At 42.7% G+C, this 23,421-nt stretch overlaps 1 pseudogene; it reads left to right on the top strand.

Moving 5' to 3' along the window:
- The first annotated feature begins 13,329 nt into the window (after positions 1 to 13,329).
- Positions 13,330 to 23,197, top strand: LOC127183868 (60S ribosomal protein L11-like; annotated as a pseudogene).
- Positions 23,198 to 23,421: the final 224 nt, after the last annotated feature.

Genomic DNA, 23,421 nt, shown 5'->3' with positions numbered 1-23,421 from the left:
CTGGCTTTCCTGACTCTTTGGCTTGTCTCAGCTTGGTGACTGCTAACTGGCACGCTGAAAGAAACTGGCTTTGGTTGCACTGCGAACTCTAGGAGGCAGCTTTTTTCTTTTTGTTCTGTTTTGATTTTACACAAGGAACAGAGGCATCACTTAATGCCATAGCAGGCTAGCTACTTGACATTTGAGAAGTGAGGTGAGCTTTAGATTCCCTGAAAAAAAAAAATTCTCAGCAACAGATTTTCTTCCCTTTAATGTTTATGCCCTTATTACCACTTATGTCTTGTTTTTGGAATTAAGACCCTAAAACACAGGAAAGATAAAAAGGGAAATGCACAAGAAAGCTGAAAAACAAAATAGTGTCTTACCCCCCCCCCACCCCAACTCCCCACCCCCATCCCCGCCCCATGCTGACTGCTGGTTCTCTGTTAGCTTCCAGTCTGTGGCTGGGAACATAGAAGTAAGGCCAGGAATTCATTAAGATCAGAAGTTGAAAGGAGGCTTCTGTTAAGAGGCAGGTCGTTTGTGAACACCTTTGTTTTGTTTCAGGGACCCTTCACAGCATCTGTCACTACAGAATGACTCTGAATAAGAGCCAGTAATTATCACAATGGATGTTTAATATTTATCATGTAAGTTTTTAATAACCTTTAATCTTCATTAATCATGTAAATTCACCAAGAATGCTAACATACCCATGAGGAACCATTTCTTAGGGTGATTTATAAAACCACAGAGACCACAAAATTTTAACAAATTATTCCACAGAGTGAAAATAACTTCAAATGAATGTCCGTGTAAACAAATGTACTATCTGATTGAGACCCTAGTGGACTGGAAATGCAAATTCTTAGATGTTGTTTGTTATGTTGTGGAAAAGTAGCTTCGGTTTATTACTATTAATAATACAGCAAATTCACTCAAATATTCATGGTTCTGAACGGCTCACAAAGTCCCCAGTGGGACTGTCTGTGGTCTGTAAGACTTCAGTGAGGAGAGCTTTGCCTATGGCTGTGACATTTGTTTTGTTTTGGCTCAATATTTTCTCAGCAATGTCCAGCTTTATAGAAAAGATATCACAAGAATCAATGGATCATATGACAAGAATTATTAATTCCTACTTTTTCTAATGTGTGTGCTTTAGGCGTTAAAAAAAAACCCATCACTTTGAAGACAATTTGTGTTTCCTTTCTGCAGTGCACACTCTTCCCCGTTCTGCAGCCCTTAAGCTTGTTTCCTTCTGTGGCCTATACCAGCACTTTCATTTGTAGATGTGGTCCACTATGGAAATGCTGATTTTCTTCTTCTAAAGTGATGATCCTGTGGTGTCAGGATGATGACAAGGGATGCTCAGAGCCAGTTATTCCTTTAGCCTGCCATGGAGAATGGACCACAGATTCTATTTCAAAATAACTGAGTTTTGTTTGGGTAAAATTTGCATAACTATAAGCTTGACATACAGATCATTTAACATACAACTTGCATTACTTTTCTGACTATAAAAGCTAGGTTGGGGAATTGAAAATTTCATACACATTTAATAAAAATAAAGCCAGAAGAAATCGCACTCTGGAGAGAACTGTTGCCACCACATTGCATATTCTGTGCCGTTTTTCTCTCCTTTATCTGCTTCACCCATAAGTAATACATGCAGTATCATGAATATAACAGAGATGTCTAGATAAATGTTATGTCCAAGTTGTAAAACCCTCTTAGACCTCCAGAGGCCAGCCAGATGCGATTCGCACAGGGGTCTTTTTATTGAGCAAGCTCCGGGGCAAGGACCGTCTGGATGTTCCCCAGGAGCTAAGGAAGGTGGCGGCCTCGACTCCTTAGGATATAGGGTTTATAAGGGCAAAAAACCAGAAGTGGAACTTTCCAAGCCTTGATGTTAAGTAATTGGGTAAGGGGTACAGGGGAAAATGGCTTTAGCGCTGATAAGGTATGGGGCAGAGGGGCTTTGAGCCATGCTGCCGGGGAACTCTTATCTAAATTTTCCATCTACTGTAGCTGTTATATTGTGGGTTTTTCACATAATTGAGTAAGGGATAAAGAGGAAGTTGGCCTTGAGCTGATATGGTACAGGGCAGGGGGCTTTTGTTTAGCTCTCACAATAAATGCGAATTTCAGATAAGTGATAAATACCCCTTTGGTTTTTTTGTCCATCCCAAAGATCATGTTACATTCACGACAGAAAAGTTCATTGTTTATCTGAAATCCAAATTGAACTGAACTGGAGTCTCCTATTTTTGCTTGTTAAGCCTGGCAAGTCTAAATAGATGCCTATCACAGCAATATTTTTAAAAATAGAAAACAAAATAAATGTGAACTTTAAGTTCCCTTGTGCTTACTGTCCTCACTTCATTCAGTAAGCCTGTGAATGAATAATTTGAACTAATTTGGGTGTTTTTCATACAAACATGAATGAAAGTGTTTCAGAAGTAGTGGCATTTTTGGCTTCTTTGGGTCTTCCTGCCTTCCCCATTTTGTTAAGAGGAATGAGTACCAACAAAGGCCAGAACAAAGTGAGCCAGAAGCACAGTCAGAATGATAGATTTCCAGGCAGCTAAGAACTTGCTAAAATATTGATGAGGTGATCCAGGCCACAGACAACTTATTACCTTCCGCCTTAGCAGCTGGCACAATACGGGAGCTGCATCTGCCTGTGTAGGTGCACGTGCCCATTCTGTCAGATGGAAATCTCACTGAAGAGAGAGAGAGAGAGAGAGAGAGAGAGAGAGAGAGAGAGAGAGAGAGAGAGAGAGAGAGAGAGAGACAGACAGACAGAGAGACAGACAGAGAGACAGAGAGAGACAGAGAATATCCTCCAGCCAAAAGGTTGAGAAAATTTCCCTGCCTGCCTATGCTTCTGATAATCTGAGAAGGTTATCTCTGCTGAGACCAAATGGGAGTGCTGCCATTGATTTTCCAAAGGATTCTCCATGTTCTTATTGACACCAGGACGCTTGCATCAGTGGGGAACTCTGCCTTGGCAGAGGGCTTTGGCTGTGCCAAGGGGTGAGAGAGAGCAACTGTGGTTGGGATGGCTAGTCAGACAAGATGGAGGGAACACAGCCTGGGGTTTCTAGGTAATACATGTATGTTGACGTCACTTTAACAATGATAATAACTGTTTCTGGGGAAAGTGATGGTCAAATGGATCTCTAAAATTTGCTAAGCAAGAAAGAGTTTTCTAATAAAATGTTTAAGGGTTTTTTCCTTCTGGTCCTTTTTTTGTCTAGAGTCAGTGCAAGGAGATGCTGTTACCATGGGAGCAATGGCTTTCTTTTTTTTTCTCTTCTGGTTATCAAAGTCATGAGAACCGTCCATACAGTAGAAGATTCAAAATCATAACTACAAAAGGATTTAGTCTCTCTGTCTCTCTTCTGAGTTATACTCAAAGGGCAAGATACGCCTTGGACCTTGGGAACAAACCCTCATTGACACGTGGCACTTGGTTGAAGGAGAGGGCCTGTCTCCTGCATGCTGTGGTTTTTTTTCAGCCTCGAAACCGGAGGATACCCAGATAGTTGTGCACATTCCTTTAAAATGTCATCAGTCTTGAGAAGACCTATTATTAAACCATTGACCTGCTTTTATCCATCTGTTGGCCAACCTCAAGGTCATGCCTAATTAAAGAGATCCTTTTCCTGTCTGGGAAGGGATTCAAAAGAAAATTCCTTCCGTGGACGGGTCTCCCCAGCTTTTACTACCTGATCAGGGTCAGAAGTAATCTCTCTTGTTCCAAGGCGGGAAAGGGGCCTGTTGGAGGAAAAAAACAAAAAAACAAAAAAACAATGCAAATCTCAGTATTTGCCCTCAGGGAGCACATCTGGTTAAGAAAACAGATGGTGGAAAAGTGGCTTCAAGTTCAGAGTGTTAGCAGAGCCCAGCTGTGCAGATGGAATGCTAAGGGCTTTGTGGGTTGGGAGTGGTGTGAGACGGTTTACTGGAAGAAGTGATACCAACATCAAGTCTAAGGGTAGGTGTGTGATGCAGTGGTAGGGCACTTGCCCGGCTTTTGCAAGGCCCATGGTTCCAGCATCAGGACCACTGAACCCAAACCAAACTATGGGAAGTGTGAGCCAAATAGCAATGCTATCGAGAACAGCACTGGTAACACGTGGAGTCAAGGATGTGGCTGTGTATTTGGGAAAATGCAAATCAGTGTGCCTGGATTTTGGAGCAAGAGACTAAATAATAAGCCAGGGCTATGGAGAAGAGAGTGAGAAAAATCTTGAAGCGCTTCTGAGCTGTTCCTCAGGACTTTGGTTTTATACTGAGCGCTGTGAAGAATTTAAGCGTCTCCTGATTGCATTTAAATTTTAGAAAAACAACATATTTGCAATAGCAACAATAAAAAACAGAGAGGAATAAACAGAGACTGGAGGACTAGTTAGAAGAAGCAAGAATCAAAGGCAACAGTGAGAGGGCCAGATGCACGTGCTGTTTGCAGCAATGGAATTAGGGAGTGAGCAGATGAGGCAAAGCAGGTAACTTCCAACTTATTCATTTGTGACATGGATGCATGGTGATTTCGTTCACAAGGAAAGAACAGAAAGATGAACTGACTTGAGTTACAACTTTAGCATCTGAGCTTAGCATGTGTGAAATACTGAAGTAAGTCTTCAAACTTCGAATGGAGGCGAGGGAAGTCAGTAGGTTTGCAAAACAGAAGCATTCCAATAGTCCTGTAATTTCAATAATCACGTTGTTGAGATGTTAAATTGTTTGACTCTGGGATCTACCGGGGTGTTTAGGAGTTTGTGAACAAGAACAGACTTCAGTACACTTTTGTGGTTTTTGTTTTTGTTTTTTGTTTTTTGTTTGTTTATGAGTGAAATAGCCCTAGCTGTCCTGGAACTCACTTTATATACCAGGATGCCATGAACTTAAATGGATCCACCTGCCTCTGCCTTCTGAGTGCTGAGATTAAAGTGCCACCATGCCTGAACCAGTATAGGTGTGTGTGTGTGTGTGTGTGTGTGTGTGTGTGTGTGTGTGTGTGTGTGTTTATACAGCTGCTATGGCATACATGTGGAAGATAGAAAACTTGGGGGAAGTGGTTCGTTCCTTTATCATGTGCGTCCTGGGGATTAAGCTCAGGTTGTCATCTTGGTAGCCGACACCTGTACCCACTGAGCCATTTTACCATCCCCCCAGTAAATAATTCTTAACATTACCTGATATGGTGTTTTAATGATATAGTTTTTTTTTTTACCTTTTTTTTTTTTTTTTTTTTTAATTTTTTGGTTTTTCGAAACAGGGCTTCTCTGTGTAGCCTTGGCTGTCCTGGACTTGCTTTGTAGACCAGGCTGGCCTCGAACTCACAGCGATCCGCCTGCCTCTGCCTCCCGAGTGCTGGGATTAAAGGTGTGCGCCACCATGCCCGGCTATGATATAGATTTTTACATGTCCATATTTGTTATTTTTAATATCTCATAATGGTAACACTCCAGGAAAATGATAAAACTAGCGTTAATCCATTTTATAGCAGTGGATGTTAGCTAATGGCCTTTCTGAGGTTACTGGCTGGCAAGTAAAGATACTCTGGCCTTCTGGGATTCCTGTCACAACAGGGTCTCTTTTTTATTTATTTTTTATTTTATTTTATTTTTATTAATTTATTCTTGTTACATCTCAATGGTTATCTCATTCCTTGTATCCTCCCATTCTTCCCTCCCTCCCATTTCCCCCTTATTCCCCTCCCCTATGACTGTTCCTGAGGGAAATTACCTCCCCCTGTATGTGCTCATAGGGTATCAAGTCTCTTCTTGGTAGCCTGCTGTCCTTCCTCTGAGTGCCACCAGGTCTCCCCCTCCAGGGGACATGGTCAAATGTGAGGCACCAGAGTATGTGAGGAAGTCAGATCCCACTCTCCACTCAACTGTGGAGAATATTCTGACCATTGGCTAGATCTGGGTAGGGGTTTAAAGTTTACCACCTGTATTGTCCTTGGCTGGTGCCTTAGTTTGAGCGGGACCCCTGGGCCCAAATCTGCCTATCATAATGTTCTACTTGTAGGTTTCTAGGACCCTCTGGATCCTTCTACTTTGCTATTCTCCCATGCTTCTCTCATTTAGAGTCCCAATAGGATGTCCTCCCCTCTGTCCCAGTTTCCTGGTAAGTGAAGGCTTTCGTGGGACATGCCCCTTGGGCTAGTATGCAGATATAAGTGAGTATATACCATTTGAGTCTTTCTGCTTCTGTGTTAACTCACTCATTATGATCATTTCTAGCTCAATCCATTTATCCACAAATTTCGGGAATTCCTTGTTTTTAATAGCTGAGTAGTATTCTATAGTGTATATGTACCACAGTTTCTTTATCCATTCTTCTACTGATGGACACTTAGGCTGTTTCCATGTTCTGGCTATTACGAATAAGGCTGCTATGAACATGGTTGAGCAAATTTTCTTGTGTGCTGGAGCATCTTCTGGGTATATTCCAAGGAGTGGAAAAGCTGGGTCTTGAGGAAGCCCTATTCCCATTTTTCTGAGATAGCACCAGATAGATTTCCAAAGTGGCTGTACTAGTTTGCATTCCCACCAGCAATGAAGGAGTGTTCCTCTCTCCCCACATCCTCGCCAGCATGTGGTGTCACTTGAATTTTTGATCTTAGCCATTCTGATGGGTGTAAGATGGAATCTCAGAGTTGTTTTGATTTGCATTTCCCTGATGACTAAGGAGGTTGAGCATTTTTTTAAGTGTTTCTCAGCCATTTGATATTCCTCTGTTGAGAATTCTCTGTTTAGTTCCAAGCCCCATTTCTCAATTGGGTTATTTGGTTTTGTGGTGTTTAATTTCTTGAGTTCTTTATATATTTTGGATATTAGCCCTTTGTCAGATGTAGGGTTGGTGAAGATCTTTTCCCAGTCAGTAGGCTGTCGCTTTGTTCTCTTGACAGTGTCTCCTGCCTTACAGAAGCTTCTCAGCCTCATGAGGTCCCATTTATTAATGGTTGACATTAAAGCCTGGGCCGTTGGTGTTCTGTTCAGGAAGTTGTCTCCTGTGCCAATATGTTCCAGGCTCTTCCCCACTTTTTCTTCTAAGTGACTTAGTGTCTCTGGTTTTATGTTGAGGTCTTTAATCCACTTGGATTTGAGTTTTGTGCAAGGTGACAAATATGGGTCCAGTTGCATTTTTTTTACACATAGACCTCCAGTTAGACCAGCACCATTTGTTGAAGATGCTATCCTTTTTCCATTGAATGGATTTGGCTTCTTTGTCAAAAATCAAGTGACCCTATGTCTGTGGATTCATCTCTGGGTCTTCGATTCGATTCCACTGATCAACCAGCCACAACAGGGTCTTTTACAGTATTGCATTGCACAACTAACCACACCCTCCATCCTTGAGCTGGGAAACGTGGCTCCCTTAGGTGTTTTCAAGCCTGACGGTAACAGAGCCCACAAGAAGAGGACAGCTCAGTGAGCTTGTCATGTGTTACAAAGCACATTCGTCTTACAAGCTTGTTATCTGACATATGCTGTAAAACATTCATGCTTATATAAAGCATTCTGCTATCTCGGTCCCAGATAATGCCTTTCTTTCAGTGCAATGGCAAATAGAGTACACTGTCCCTCCTGTAGCTCTTCAGTGGTGACTGGAGGCCTTCAAGGCTTGGTGAGGAGGATGAGAACAGCGCATGGGTGTTCAGTGACTGCCTACTCCTTTTCTTAGGTCAAGAAGCTGTGGTTGGGCTGGTAAGGTGACTCAGGATAGTGTCTTAGATACTCTGGAAGCCTCCCAGGGTGTTTCCTGAGGGCTGGCCACCCACTCTCTCTGACATCTGTTACTCTGGTGCTCAGGCCCTGCCCTCTCTCCATGTTCGGCCTCCCCAAAGACACACCTTGGGTTGGATGCCCAGCACAGGTCTTTCTTCTCATTCCTGACCTTCTAGCCCTGGGCAGACCATGCCTTACCTTGCATGCTTCTAGATTCCTGGAAACCCTGCATAGGCCAGCAGCCATGACTTCACTAAAATAGAGAGGTGTAGACAGTCTAGTAGGTGGGCTGGGAAGGAAGTGGCTCTTGGGTTTTGTGACTGAGCTTTGACTTCAGGTGTTTTCAGAAATGTGACTAAATGTTGCTCTAGAGTTTTGGCATAGGCTACTTGCCTATTTCTTTGTCACTGTTTATCATTTTCTTATTATGCCTTGTTATATTTCCTCATTAAAACCAATTATTATGTTAAATTTTAATAACTTATGATTGGCACAGCAATGAGGAGTTTTGTAAATTCTTAAGAATTCCTTTCTTCTGCCCAGTCCCTGAATATATCTATTTTATCCCCCATTCTCACCAGTGCTTTTATTTTGTCATCTCAGTCCAAGTCTTATCTTCCTTTGAACTGAATTGTTATAATCTCCCTCTCTTCCTTGCCTTGGGACTCGTATGCAAACATTCACCCTGACACACCGCTATAGAAACCACTTCTCCCAGCTGACATCTACTCTCTGAAGGGACCCCTCTAAATTTTCAGGAGAACTATACTGCCAGGAAGTCTCAGAAGTAAGACATCAGTCCCCCAAAAGCACAGTCCCTGTGTACTTGTCGGGTCCTCTTGATCAGAAAGTAGGTGAGTGTTCCCCCAGGGACTGCTTCCAGGATGGTATCACAGGCTCCTACCAGTCAGAAAGCAGCGGCTCCTTCCTCTGGCTTTATGCCGCTGGCATTGACTAAAAACGCCATCTCCCATCAGGATGAGATTAAGAAGAATGACCGTTTTGTGCAAATGTTTTAAACTGTATTTCTACGTAGAGCTATGTGGATTCTCCCCAAATTTGAAAAATATATCCTTGGTATTGAGACTCCTGTCCTGCATGAAGTCTATGAAATCTATGATGAGAGAGGTTATAGAGATGGAAGAGCGTGCCCTGCATCTGGAATGGCATGCTGGCTGGCTTTAGGTTAATTTGACACAGAGTCATTTTGGAAGAGAAACCTCAATTGACAAAATGCCCCCACCAGATTAGCCAGTGGTGCATATTCTTGACTGATGACTGGGTACATGGAGGGACGCAGCTCACAGTGGGCAGTGCCACCCCTGGGCTTTGGTCCCATGTTATAAGAAAGCAGGCAGAGCAAGCCACCGAGCAACATTCCTCCTTGGCCTCTGTTTCACTTCCTGCCTCTAGCTTTCCGCCCTTTGTGAGTTCCTGCCTTGACTTCCCTCAGTGTCACATTGTTATCTGGAGGTATAAGTGAAATAAACCTTTCACTCACAAGTTGCTTTTGGTCATGGTGTTCATCACAGTAACAGAAACCCGAGCTTATACACCTATCTAAAATGAGAGTGCACCTCGGGGCTCTTTATATGGTTTTGTGCTGTATCTGTTAACTCTTAGTCCCAGTTTTCAGGCCAGGTTTGTGGATCAGAGCTTTGGAGAAACCTGGTGCACTGAATGATGATCAGGCACGTGTACTCATGACGTAGCTACAAGTCAAATCACGTGTTCTGAGTTTAACTCAGACTCTTTAGCTTATTGAGCCACTGTCAATCAACCATAGAAAGCCTGCCATCTTCTCCAAGTGACTTCAGTCTCCTCACTTCTACTTTACATATTCTGACAAAGTCCATTCAGCAGAGAAAACAGATCTGACCTCATGTTAACTGCACATTCAATTCTACTTTTATTGACTCTTATTCTCCAATACACATTTCCATGTATATCTGGTTTAAGAGATGTCCTTAGCTTTTGGAAGTCAATGTGTGTGGCCACGGGATGAAGAAACCCACACAGGCGAATGAATCAGTGCTGAAGTGCTGTCTTCACTATCTATAGTTTCTTTCCCTTGAAGGTTCCTGTGCATCGCCTCAGCTCTCAGAGGCAAGAAAGCCTGGACCAGAGCATTATCATTAGTGCCCAGATTCTGAGTTGTTCTTTGAACATCCCTGGGCCTACTCCGGGGTCTCCTGCTACTCATAAAAGGGTCTTCAGGAAAAGAAGCCTAAAGCCAAATGAATGTGTCACCCACCCCCCCCACCAGCAGAGCAGCACTGTTCACATGTGTAAAAGGAACTTTTATTTACCTGTTTCAATTGTTGTCTGATGATTACTGCCTCCTTCTGCTAACCTAGGCCTAGTCTTGGAAGCTTCTAGCCTGGGCCTAAAATGGTTTCAGCCTCTGAGAATAGCTGCTTAATAAACTCACCCTTTCTTGTCTTTTCTGAGATCATAGCTTGCTGGTTCAACTCAGCTGTATTGAAGAATGTTAATTCAGAACATGGCTACTCTGGCAAGAAATCACATCCAAAAACCTTCTAAGCCTATGTGATCCAGCTGGCAAAAGCTCACATCCAAAGAACTAGATCTGTGCAATCCAGCTGGAATACAAACATGCCTTTAATCCAGGAGACAGCGGCAAGCAGATCTGAGTTCAAGACCAACCTGGTGTAGAACGAGAATTAGATAAAGAAAAACTTAGATCTAGGTGTGGTGATGCCTTTAATGACAAATGAAGATAAAATTAGTTTGTAGAAGAAGGAAGCACCATGTTTGAAAGTAAAGTCTAATTGAGTGGTAAAAAAGGTGACGAATCAGAGAAGATTTGACAGAATAGGAGTGTCCCAACTCTCACAAGAAGAGAGAGGAAAGGGAAACTACTTAAGAGGCAGTTTTACAGAAAGGGAGGCAGTTTTTTTTTGTTTTTTGTTTTTTGTTTTTTTAACCAGGACATCAATAGAGAGATGAATGGCAGAGAGAACTCAGGTGAAGACGGAATCAGCTGAAAATGAGAGGAAGCCAGAAGATTAGAGCAGACTGCCAAATTGGTTCTGAGCAAAGAGAGAAGCCAGGTTAAGTAAACCAGCTGGGAGAAGAGTTTGAGCCTGAACAGCTGAGTTGAACCAGCCAGCCCAGAACAGAAAGAATAAGTAAGAGTGAGCTTCTTAAACAGTAAGTCTCTGAAGCTAAAACATTCTAGGCCTGGATTAGATTGTACGGAGCAGAGAAGCTTCCAGGACTAGGCCTAGGTTAGTAGAAGGAGGCAATTAGCTTCCCAGATAACAACTGAGCAAGGAGAATAAAAGTTATGTTTACACAGCTGTTCTGGCTCAAACGCCTCTCCCAGCTGATTTATTCAATCTGTATTTTTCTCTTGGCCTCTGAATTGCTCTGCTTGGCCTCAAACTAACTCTAGCAATCTGCTGGTAATCATCTGGCTCCTTCTCATTCTCTGGCTCATTATGCCTTCAACCTCTCTCTGTAAAACTTTCTCAGTTAAACTGCCGCCTCCTCTTTCTTTTCCTCCTCCTTCCTCTCTCTCTGCATTGCCCCTTAAGTAGTTTCCCTTTTCTCTCTCTTCTCCTGAGAGTTGGATGTATCCAATTTTGTCAAATCTTTCTCTGATTCATCACTTTTCCTGCCACTCAATTAAGCATCACTTTCAAACATGGGTGCTTCCTTCTACAAACTAACTTTACCTTCATTGTTTGTGATTAAAGGCATGGACCACCATGCCTGGACCTAAGCTTTTCTTTATCTGAAACTTGCTCTATATCAGGCTGGCCTTGAACTCAGATCTGCTTGCCTCTGTCTCCTGGATTAAAGGTGTGTTTGATTTACAGCTGCATCACACAGACCTAGAAGGTCTTAGGATGTGATCTCTTGCCAGAGCAGCCATGTTCTAAATTAAAATTCCTCTACACACACACACACACAAAAAAAAAAAAAAAAAAAAAAAAATTCCTCTACACACATGGGTTTTGCATTGCGCTTCAGAAAATGGCTCAACTGCTGGCTTTACACCCAGAAACTTCAAGCACAGAGTTACAGAGCTTGTGAGAGCCAGGTGTGGTGGCGCACGCCTTTAATCCCAGCACTTGGGAGGCAGAGGCAGGTAGATTGCTGTGAGTTCAAACCTAGCCAGGTCTACAAAGCGAGTCCAGGATAGCCAAGGCTGCACGGAGAGACCCTGTCTCGGAAAAACAAAACAAAACAAACAAACAAAACCCCAAGCTTGTGAGGTTTTAAGATTATTTTTCAGTGCTGTCACTTATTTTCTTTGTGTGTCTTGTCATGCTGTCAACCCACTCAGCATTTTAATATATTTATAAGGCCAGACTATCTATAACACCTTTGTCTTGGGATGTGTTGTAGGGACCCAGTGTAATTAAGTAGGAAAGAAATGTCCATTGCATGGCTTCCATCCTCTAGGACTTGGAATTCTTAGAAGTTGCATATCTTGTTTCTCCTCCTGTCTCAGTTTCCTGATAGAGAAGTAAACTTTGCTTTCTATTCACTATCCCAGTAGAATAAGGGCCAGCCTGCTCCAAGTGGAATTTCCAGGCTCGACCTTTTGCAAACAGCTTAACCATAACCTATCGAGTTGCTTTGCAGCCAACACTCAACTGTTTCAGCTGGATGGTTGGGAAACATTTGTTCCCTTTTAATAATAACAAACACGGTGGAATGCCTTTGCTTCTGACGTCAGAAAACTCAAAGTCGGTCTTGCATTTGAATTGTGATAGTCTTCATTACTTTATCCTTGTCTCTCTTACCAGCTCTGCCAGTTGACACTCTATATTTCATCTTTGTATTTCCCTGTATGCCTCCTCAAATATTTTGAAATAGTAAAGCAAATCATTTTCAAAAGCAAATACAGCCCTTCACATACCCTTTGCTTTTCTTACACCTTGCTGAAGGATTCCCTTTGCCTGAAAAGCTTTTCCTTCCATTCCTCAGTCACCAAAAATCCTGACACTGTTTTGACCAAATTTTGAGAGATTCCCTGAATAGACCATCCAAGAGCCAAGTCCAAATGCAATTGCAAGGAAGTCTTTATTGCAGCTTTGAACCTGGGACACACCTCTAACACAGTGACAGAGCAGACGCAAGGAAGTGGCCTTGAGTCTCAATTGAGAGGGTTTTTTAAAAAATAGATTTTAGACAAAGAAATGGGTTTTACAGTATATGATTGGATGGCATTTGGGCAGAAAAGCTGCAAGCAGGGAGTTACAAGCCTTGATGTTTCATGGTTGGGTAATAGGTGTAGGGGCTAGTTGGCTTATAGAAAAGATTGGTTGAAGCAGTCATGGGGAGTTAGGAACTTTGGCCTGGCTTCTCCTAATTGGTTGTTGCTGTGTGTCAGACCACCTGCTCGTCAGCTTGACCAGCAAAGAGTATTTTTGTATTTTCCCAAGGTGAGCTGATTGTGTTGCTAGGGAATATTTTTCTGTTTAGCTAGTTTGTAGTTTTTCTAAAGTCTGGGTTCAGCCCTTGCCTAGGTTTAACACAAAATGGAGTTTCTTTTTCAAAATGGAGTTTGTCTGGTCCTTACAACGTGGTCAAAGGCTAGTCAAAGCTTGTCTGGAATGACTTTCTCTATATGGCCCTGGGGACTGAAAAAGTACCCTGAGCCTCACACTGGGCATGAGGAGGTTGAACAGAAGGGAAGCCTGTCACAAGTTATTGTGCAGTCATTTCATACTAAGAATGTCTATGCTGGGAAGGTGATTTTGTGGGAAAAGTATTCGCTGCTCAAGCGTGAGGGCTAGTGTTCCGATTCTTACCATCCAGATAAAAACTGGTGTGACAGTGTATGCCTGTAATCCCAGGACTGGGGAGAATGTAGGTGGGTCCCTGGGCAGGGCTGTCTAGATGAAATGGAGAGCCAAAGGGTCAGTGGGAGATCCTAGAACAAAAAATAAAGTAACGAGAGATGGGGAAGAGATGCAACACTGGCTGACCTTTGACCTCCACATGTACATGCATGGGCATATACAGGCACACAAATAGACAGACAGACAGACAGACAGACAGACAGACAGACAGACAGACATGGCTTCTAGCCTAGGATTTGTTTATAGGAAAACACCCCAAGTTTTACAGTGAAACAAAATTCAAGACCAATTAAAAAAAGGCAAAGTTGCTTTGGAAACAGGTATGGGTTTAATCGACTCTGCCTATCAGCAGTGGGACTGATTGGCTCAGCTGCATTGTACCCTTAGCTATAGATGAAAGCAGCCAGAGATTGCCTTTGGCTCAAACTATCAGAATAACACTGGCTGAGCCATGCAAGCCTTCATTGTCTCAATTGCAAACAAAATTTAAAGGAAACAGCCCCCAAGACCCCGTCTTTCTTCTTGGCTACCATTAATTAGCTCAGCTTCTTTCCCTAAGGTTTGTAAGATGCTCCTACACTACCAAACATGCCAAGAGGAAGAAACGGAAAAGCAGTGGAGGCCAGCTGAATTCGGATCCCTTAAACTGTTTCCTAGCAAGTCACCTGTCAACAGCCACTTCTTGATTACAGCTGTGTCATTTGTCCATCTAGGATTAGAGTTACAAGGGACCCAGGAAACTGTGTGTGCATGCGTTTGGGGTTTATCTTGGACATTTTACTTCCCCAACACAAAGTCAAGCCCCTATTGGGCAGTTTGGTTGCTGCCCAAATGAGCAGACTCACATACTCCAAAATGTTTGTAACCTTGCCTAAGAACTTACTACTCCTGTTTGATCGATAAAAAGCCATCACACCTGGGCAGGGCAAATGGGATAGGCATGGCTAAGGTTCCCAGGCTAGTCGGACAGAGAGGCTCTTGGGAAAGGAAGTGGTCAGGGACCAGAAGAGGATGGGAGAGAGAGGAGGAAGAAGAAAGGAAGCTGGCGGCCATGGGTTAGGTGGAGTAGGAGGCACATGGCCGGTACGGATAAAGGAGTCAACCCAGATAACAAACATTAGCAAGCATTTGGGATTATGGATAGGAGATATAGCTCCACAGAAATTATTAGAAGCTGATGACATGGGATTGGGGCAGGGTATGGGAGGTAGTTTAGGGGATTAATATCTGCCCTGCCCTAGGTGAACCAAGGACATTTTAAAATGTAATAGGTGTCTGTGTTTTTATTGACTAATAGAAGGTTAGAAAATACCACCATAATAATACTTATAGGGCCAATAATAGACATTTATTAGGCCCTACTTTTAAATTAACCACAAGTCCTCATTAATCAGAAAGAGGGAGAAGGACATTACTGTGAAGTCATGTTCTCCCCCCACCCCCCCCACCCCCAGGGAGAAGTACGGTCCCTGGAGGACATGGAAATGAGAACACAAAGTCTTTCCTCAACTTCTTGGGTTGCTCCATGTCTGAGTCAGTGTTTTATTGCTGTGATGAGATACACTGACCACAGCAACTCATATGAAGAAAGGAATTTAATTGTGTGTGGGGGCGGCTTACCATTGAGAGGTTTAATCATTATCCTCATGGCAGGAAGCAGGGCAACACGCAGGAGTTGTACATCTAGATCCTCAGACAGCAGGAAGAGAGACACTGGGCCTGCCTGGAAACCCAAAGCCCACTCCCAGTGGCATACTTCCTTCATCAAGGCCACACCTTCTCATCTCTCTTTAGTAGTACCAGTACTTGATGACCCATCATTCAAATATATGAGCCTGTGGGGGACATTCTTATCCAAACCTCCGTATTCTGTAACTCAGTTTCTTCCTCTTCTTCATTCATTCTTTCTTTCTTTTTCAGTATGTTGGTTATAAATGAGAATAACTAGGAAATATCATTTTAAGCCACATTCCTTTACAGTTTAAAAATCCCCACAGTTAAATGGATTAGAGAGCAGCAGGGGTTCTCACATTCATTTGACAAACTCTTGCTTTTCTTTTAAGTAAAAACACATTTGTGTCCAGTACTGAGGAAACAGCTAATTAAATCATGAAGCACTGCAGAAACTGCTTAGTTTTATGATTTAAGTCCTGGGAAACCCAGCCTGGATAGAGACCTGCTTAGTGACTGCAGTACTGCATACTGACAGATTTCCTTGGCATATCCCATCTCTAGGTCTCAAGTCACTGTGGGTGTCCGCGAGCCATGGTGAGAAAAAAACGAATGCACTCTTCAAGGGAAAAGCATATTTGATACTCAACTTTTCATTCTCACCCATACTGTAGAGGGATGCTCTTCCCATCCTTATACTCATCTCTTAGTCTCTGATGATGCCTGTTGAATCAAGCACCCCAGAGACAAGTGAATCTGAGTGAGTGTGTTTTAGGAAGCAAGATCAAAGGAATAGGATTGCTTCTCAGCCTTTTTGACAACCTGGCAAGCCTTGGAGAAGTGGGAGAAGGCATCAGAAACATAGTAGTAGACTCTATAGTGAGCTATAGTAGAGACAGGCAAAGACAATGAAAAACCAACCTCTTGACTCTATCACAACCGTCTACCGTTTTCAAAGTGCTTTAGCCTATTTCTAGTTTGACCACCATCTTTATAGTGATGGTTTCTGACAATATTTATATTTAGAGTGAAGAATCACTGACCTTCCTGCAGGAGTCATAATAGGACTAGGAGCAGATGCCACTATGTGATCTTACCTATACGAGAGAAGAGGAGAAAGGAAAGCATGGTTATATCACATTCCAGCCCTGAACACTTGCTTCTCAGAAATTTTAATTCTCATTTAGAGTGTGAGTGGTTGAGTGCTCTAATCTATGGAGAGAGGGTATCTCAATGTAGCCCTGGCTCTCCTCATCTTCCTACACCCAACTTCAGGTCCCATCTTTCTTTCATTTTCTCTCTAAAACAAAAAGAAAAGAAAATGGAAACTAAAACAAACAAATGGATGAACAAAGACCCAGCAAGACAAAACAAACAAACAAACAAACAAACAATTCTGTTTCTTTATTGGCAATTTACTGGACTGTGGTTTATACACCCAGTGTCACTTCATTGGAGAAAACTTGCTTTCCCTTTTCCAGTAGGTATCAGTTGCAAAAAGCTTGTTGGTTAGGGCTGGGGAAGTGGGCACAAGTTTCACCTCTAACCAAGACTGTGTTAAGCCTGATTAGTTACCATTACTCACCTCACAGTACAGGAACAGAGGTACAACCAGAGATGGGAAAGGAGTACATCAAGATTAATGAACAGGCTATTGGCATTGCTCTTGGTCACTCACCAGAACTAGATGCTAAGACTGTTGCTTTCAGAATAATTCACTCTGGATACAGGACACCAGGGAAACTAACCTGGAACTGGTCTTGGAAGCTTCCTACCTGATGGCTGTCTCTCATGGTGCTGGAAAGGGCTGTCCTGGGTACATGGGGGAAAAAGTCACCGATGGTCTTTCCCATCTATGTACCCTGTAGGCTATACTACCAACATATCAGGCAAGATGTGCTCACTGGTACAATACTGTCAAGAATATTTTGGGGTTAATAAACTGCTCTCTAGTCATATTTGATGCCTGCTCATTGGGAAAGAATATGTGTCTTGTACTTTTAACTTGCTCCAAAGCATATGGCTGGAGCAATCACAGGCCCTGGGAAAGGCTATACTACTGACGGGTTACAGAGTGGACACATAGCCAAGCTTCACCCTAACCATTTATGTTTAGACCCATAGACCTGGGTCAGGGAAGTGTCTTTTTCAGAGAGTGATGGAAAATGCAGTCTCCAACTGGTCAAAGTGTGGAGAATAAGTGACTGTTAAGACCTAGCTCTAAACAAGACATTGTATCATCCACTTTCAAAAAGGAAAATCACTTACACACACACACACACACACACACACACACACACACAAATACATACACATGCACACATACACTAGACAGAATACTCCTGCTTTGGAAAAAGAAAGGAATTAGCAAGACTTGGGGAATAGTGGGCCATGAGTATGGACACGATGCATTTTTAAACATGTATGTAATTGTCAAAAAGATTAGAGCATAAAAGAAGCCTGTTGAACGTCCCCTGGATGGGGAGGCCTGGTGACACTCAGAGGAAGGATAGCAGGTTACCAAGAAGAGATTGATACCCTATGAGTATATATACAGGAGGAGGTCCCCCTCAGTCACAGTCATAGGGGAGGGCAGTAGAGGGAAAACGGGAGGGAGGGAGGAATGGGAAGATACAAGGGATGGGATAACAATTGAGATGTAATATGAATAAATTAATAAAATATTTAAAAAGAAGCCTGTTGGTAGAAAGACTGGTATGCTGTACTGTCTGAAGAATAGTCTATGATAGCCATTTTTGATTTTTGGTTTTGAGTTTATTAAGTATATAGCAAGTCAAAAAAATAAATAACAAGCAATAGATGGATAGACAGACAGACAGATAGAAAAATACTGTCAAATTGTGTTCTCAAAATATCCAGCAGAAATTGACTGGGGAAGCCTCTTTATGACTGCCCCTGGAGAGAATCTAAGACAAGATAGAATGTTCCTTCACATGAAGAGTCCAAGCCAAAAACGAATAAGCAAACAGACTGCAGAAAGGTAGCATCTTCAGAATGGGATCTTGCAGCAGAAACGGTCTGTGGCTACCCCATCAAGGTAGAGTTCCAGGTGTAATTCCTCATTCTGTGTCCCTATAGGCAGAGCTTCCAGGGAAAAGAACAGACAAGAGTGAGATTACACTGTGGGCTCAGGGCCTCACGTCCAGCAGATACTGCCTGGGGAAGCTGAGGCAGTCTGACAAAGTTTCTCATTGAGTTTTCTCCATGCCTGAGCTTCCTGTGGCTGAACTCTCAGCATCTCTTTCCCACTGCAGACACTTTTATAACACGGAATAAACAGTGAAAACATCCGTTGGAAATTGTTCACCTTCCAGCTGTTTTCAGGGACATGATGTTTTTGACTCTTGGGCTGTTTTATCCTTTCTATCAGAGACTTAGGGGAGCTGTCCCATCTCCGGACAAGTGGTCCTTGAAAGACTCTTTGAAGCAAGCATTTGGTCTGACATGGGAATAGGGGAACAGGCGTGCTTCCAGAGCTGGCTTCTCAGTGAGCTCAAACAGCACATGGAAATTTGCTACAGTGGTGTACATTACATCTGAAAGCCCCTCCCTAGCAGGCTTGCATGTAAGGCAGGACTCTTGGGCAGGAAAAGCACATAACACACAAATGTGGGCAAAGGAGGGGGCTGCAAGTGACCCATAAACAGTCATTACTCCTGTGGCTCAGGACATTTGAACCCAGGACCTTGGCAGCTCTCTATTCCACTTCTACACATGTCTGTTCTCTTCCGTAACAAACGGCTTAAATTTCTACCACTGTTCACAGACTCTGGTTGAAATTTTTTGTTCAGAGACTCAAGAATCTGCTACCCTCAGCAGTTGCTCTCTGGCCTTTCATCACTGCCTGAATTAATGGACCAGTAATCTTAGTTCCAAACAGTCCTTACCAATACCTAATCATATGTTTTATTTTATAAGAATAAGCTCTATTTTCTTGAGACAGAGCAAAGTGATATAAGTGAAGGTGTTTCTAAACCATTAAGTAGGTAGGTTACCACCATAAGTAGTTAAAAAAATACAGCTGAGTGTGGTGGTGCACACCTTGAATCTCACCCAGCCCTTGGGAGGCAGAAGCAGGAGGATCTCTGTGACTTCAAGGCCAGCCTGGTCTACAAAGCAAGTCCAAGACAGCTAAGGCTACACAGAGAAACCCTGTCTCGAAAAAACCAAAGCAAACCAAAGCAAAAAACAAATAAACAAACAAACCCCCAAAATGTTATTGATGGTACTTTAAAAAATCTACTCAAAATATATTGTTACGCTTTAAGGAAATAACAGATACTATGAATTACCAACAGTTACCCCTTAATCTTTGAGCAGGATGTGCATTAGACCACAGGACACTTTATTTTTCCATGATTTTCATATCTAGGAAAATTATAAAATTTTATGGAAAATGAAGGGGTCACATACCAGGCTTTAACTAAAAATTTATGACAAGAATGAAATAATTGCAAAATCTTGGTTTTGGCACAGTAACTGAAGTCCATTATTTTTCCTAATAACTCACAGTCTTACTAGAACACAGTGTTATGTAGTTTACAGAATAGTTTCTCTGAGAAAGAGGGTACAATGGCTTGGATGGGTTTTGGCTCTTTCTCCCAAGGATTCAGAAGTTGGAGCTCTAGGCCTTACAGCGAGCATATTGGGAGGTGATGTGGACTTCTCAGAGGTTTAGTGGGGCCTTTTTAGGCATTGACTGAACTCTTTCTTGAATGAGAGTAAGAAAGAACTTGTGAGATTTTGAAGCGGTTTGCACAAAAGCAGGGTGTCATAACACCAAGCAGAACTGCTGAATGGCTTGCTGGTTTCCTACCTGGACAAATGACCTGTCCCTCTCCTATGTGAGTCACCTTTTGTGATTCATCTACAATGAAGTCCTTAGCAGAGTTGACATCAAGCCCTTGAACATCCGAAGCTCTAAGGTGAACAAATCTCTTTTCTTTATAATATAAACTGTTTCAGATATTTTGTTAGAACAATAAGAATATACCAATAAAAGCTATATAAAGAAAATTATCATGTGTGCTATTAAATGTTCTCTATACCATTATGCCTGATACCTTTTCTCACTCGAAAGTAACATTTTGTCTAGAGTTCATCATTTTCTCTCCTTGGACGTTGCTTAAAATTCAATCGGGACCAATCTCAAGTGTAAACTTTTGTTTTCAATTATAACGAGTTTTATATCATTCTCACCTCTTTATAAAATTTATATCATCTTTAGAGATCCATTCTTCTGGATACTGAAATTACTTAGGCTGCCAAGATGCACAGTAAGGAACAGAATGCAGTGGAGGAAATACCACAAAGTTCTGAACATGACTCAGGGAACACCCAAATACTTCTTATTTTGTGTTTTTTGGAAGCACAAAGCCCCTTTGTAAGAGGTCCTACGTGTCATCATCTCACACACAGCTCATATGGAAAGGGGACTGTGTCTCTGAGCTAATGATAGGCGGATCCTCTTGCTGCTTAGATGTACTTGCTTTTGATGAATTCTGGAGCCAGGCTCTTCAGGATTCTGGTCGTTTCTTTCTCTTCCCAGGGAAAATATTTTGTTTCTAAAGATTTATTTATTTGTTAGGTATACTGTGTTCTGCCTATGTGTGCGCTTGCACGCCAGAAGAGGGCACCAGATCTCATTATAGATGGTTGTGAACTGCCATGTGGTTGCTGGGAATTGAACTCATGACATTTGGAAGAACAGCCAGTGCTCTTAACTGCTGAGTCATCTCTCCAGCGCACCTCCCAACCTCCGCCAATGTTAAAAGAGATAAACTGCTCTTGCCATTAGCCTCTAGGTGACAAAAGAGCCTCATTTCCTTTCTGCTCTCCTAAACACACCAGGTCCCCGCCCCATGCCCCTTTGGTTGGTCTCTGAGGCTTCCTTAGTGAGAAATCTGGACTCTAATTCCTGAGTTTCTTAGTTTTGCTTCCTAGGGTGAATGTATTTATCACCTGAATCCTAAATTGATCCAGGCCAGGGATGAGGGAAGGCAGGTCACCTGGCTACAGTAGAGTTAGAGGCAGGGATATCTTGGCATTGGAGAGATTCTTGCTGGTCCTCTGGGTGGACCTTTTCCTCCTTTAGGATCCAAAATTTTGTCCGTTTTGGAGATTGAGGGTGTGTGTGTGTGTGTGTGTGTGTGTGTGTGTGTAAGACACAGAGAGAGAGAGAGAGAAAGAGAGAGAGAGACAGACAGATAGACAGGAAGCCAGGGGGGAGAGAGAGGGAGGGAGGGAGGGAGGGAGGGAGAGAGAGAGAGAGAGACAGACAGACAGATAGACAGGGACAGAGAGAGACAGAGACAGAGAGACAGAGAGAGACACATGGAAAGAGACACAAAAAGAGACACACAGAGAGAGAGAGACAGAGAGAGACAGAGACAGAGACACAGAGAGAGAACAATTTCTATAATGGAACTCAAGAAGCCTTACTGAGATTTAAATTAAGCTTCTGTCATGCATCTTTCCAAGCCTATGGAAGTTAGTATTCTGGGGTCTTAGGAGCCATGACATTAAACAACAAAGTATTATTAAACAAACCCCTTGACAGGTTGAGAGGGGAAACCTCAGCGGAAAAGAAAATCCCCTTGAATACAATTCTCAGTTTTGTAATGGGCTCTGCAAGTGATGACCCCCCAACTCTCAGGCACTCCAGGTTTGCTGGCTTCAAGCCATATCCACTGTGTCATTAGGCTGTCAGTGCTCCTGTCTTAATAAGCATGTGTTGAGCACTGATCAGGTTTCGAACCTCTGGAGGCCGTGGCAAGGCTGGGTCTCACCAAACCCTGGGACACAGCAGCTGTGTATTTTAGGCTTCTCAAAGTTTTGTGGCCAGGCTCCTCTCTGCCCTCTCCCCTCCCTGGTCCCTGCTCACTGACCACAGCAACTGCATCCTGCCGTATAAGTACAGACTCTTATTTTTCCTTATTTAAGTGCAAAGATACGCATGTATGCTTGCAGAGTTAGTTGGAAGAGTCAAATTCCCAGATTGTTGCCAACATTGTACAATAAAGAGTAGAATTCTGCAAACTCTTTCCTGGGCTAGTGTAAGGCCCACTTTCTGTTTTCTATTAATTACTTATGTCATATCCACGCAGTGCTAACTCAGCAATAAGTCAGAACACCTCCCTGCTGTTTCATCTACAAGGCGTTACTGAGGTGATTTTTGGCCTAACGGTAATTGGTAATGGTAATTCATGCAGTCTCAGGTTCCTTTTCAAGTTCACTTAGGCAAATATTCGAGCTCAAGTGACACAGCATCTTACTAGGTTAAGTCTGGTGGTTCAGTTTGGTTCCCTTAAAACAAACTTGCCATGAACATTGGCTTGTTTTTTTTTTTCTTCTTAATCAAAGTCGCTCTGGCTCTTCCTGTTCTCCATCATGGTGCAGGATCAAGGTGGAGATGGAGAAGAATCCCATGTGGGAACTTGGCATCCACAAGCTCCCTCTAAATATCTGTATGCGGGAGAGCAGAGACGGCCTGACCTGGGCAGCCAAGGTGTTGGAGCAGCTCACAGGCCTGTGTTTTCCAAAGCCAGGTACACCGTCAGGTCCTCTGCCATGAGGAAAAATAAAAAGATTTCTGTTCACTGCACAGTCTGTGGAGCCGACGCAGAAGAAATTCTTGAGAAAGGCCCGAAGGTGAGGAAGTATTAGTTATGGACAAGTAATTTCTTGGATACTGAAAACAGGTTTTGGGATTCAAGAACACATTGATCTGGGCATCAAATACATCCCGAGCATTGGATCTACGGCCTGGACTTCTTTATGGTGCTACGTAGGACAGGTTTCAGCATTGCAGACAGGAAGCGCAGGACAGGCTGCATTGAGGCCAAGCACAGAATCAGCAAAGAGGAGGCCATGTGCTGGTTCTAGCAGAAGTATGATGGGATCATCCTTCCTGAAAAAGACATTTTTGCCAAAGGCCAATAAAAATTTCTCACGATAAAAAAAAAAAAAAAAAAAAAAAAAAAGTCATTTTGAAAGCCCTCGCTGTATTCCACACAGGAACTTCTAATTTTACACTGTATCTCCGAAAGAGATCAAAAGCAAATGGCTCTCGTTCTCAGCTTGAGAAAATGGGCTCACCTTAGAAAGCTTATGACATAATGTCTACCAAACAGCCCCTGCCTTGCTGAAGATTTCTAAATAAAGGC

Source organism: Acomys russatus, chromosome 32 (assembly GCF_903995435.1).
Source record: "Acomys russatus chromosome 32, mAcoRus1.1, whole genome shotgun sequence".
Classification (NCBI taxonomy): Eukaryota; Metazoa; Chordata; class Mammalia; order Rodentia; family Muridae; genus Acomys; species Acomys russatus.
This window is presented reverse-complemented; position numbering and strand designations above follow the sequence as displayed.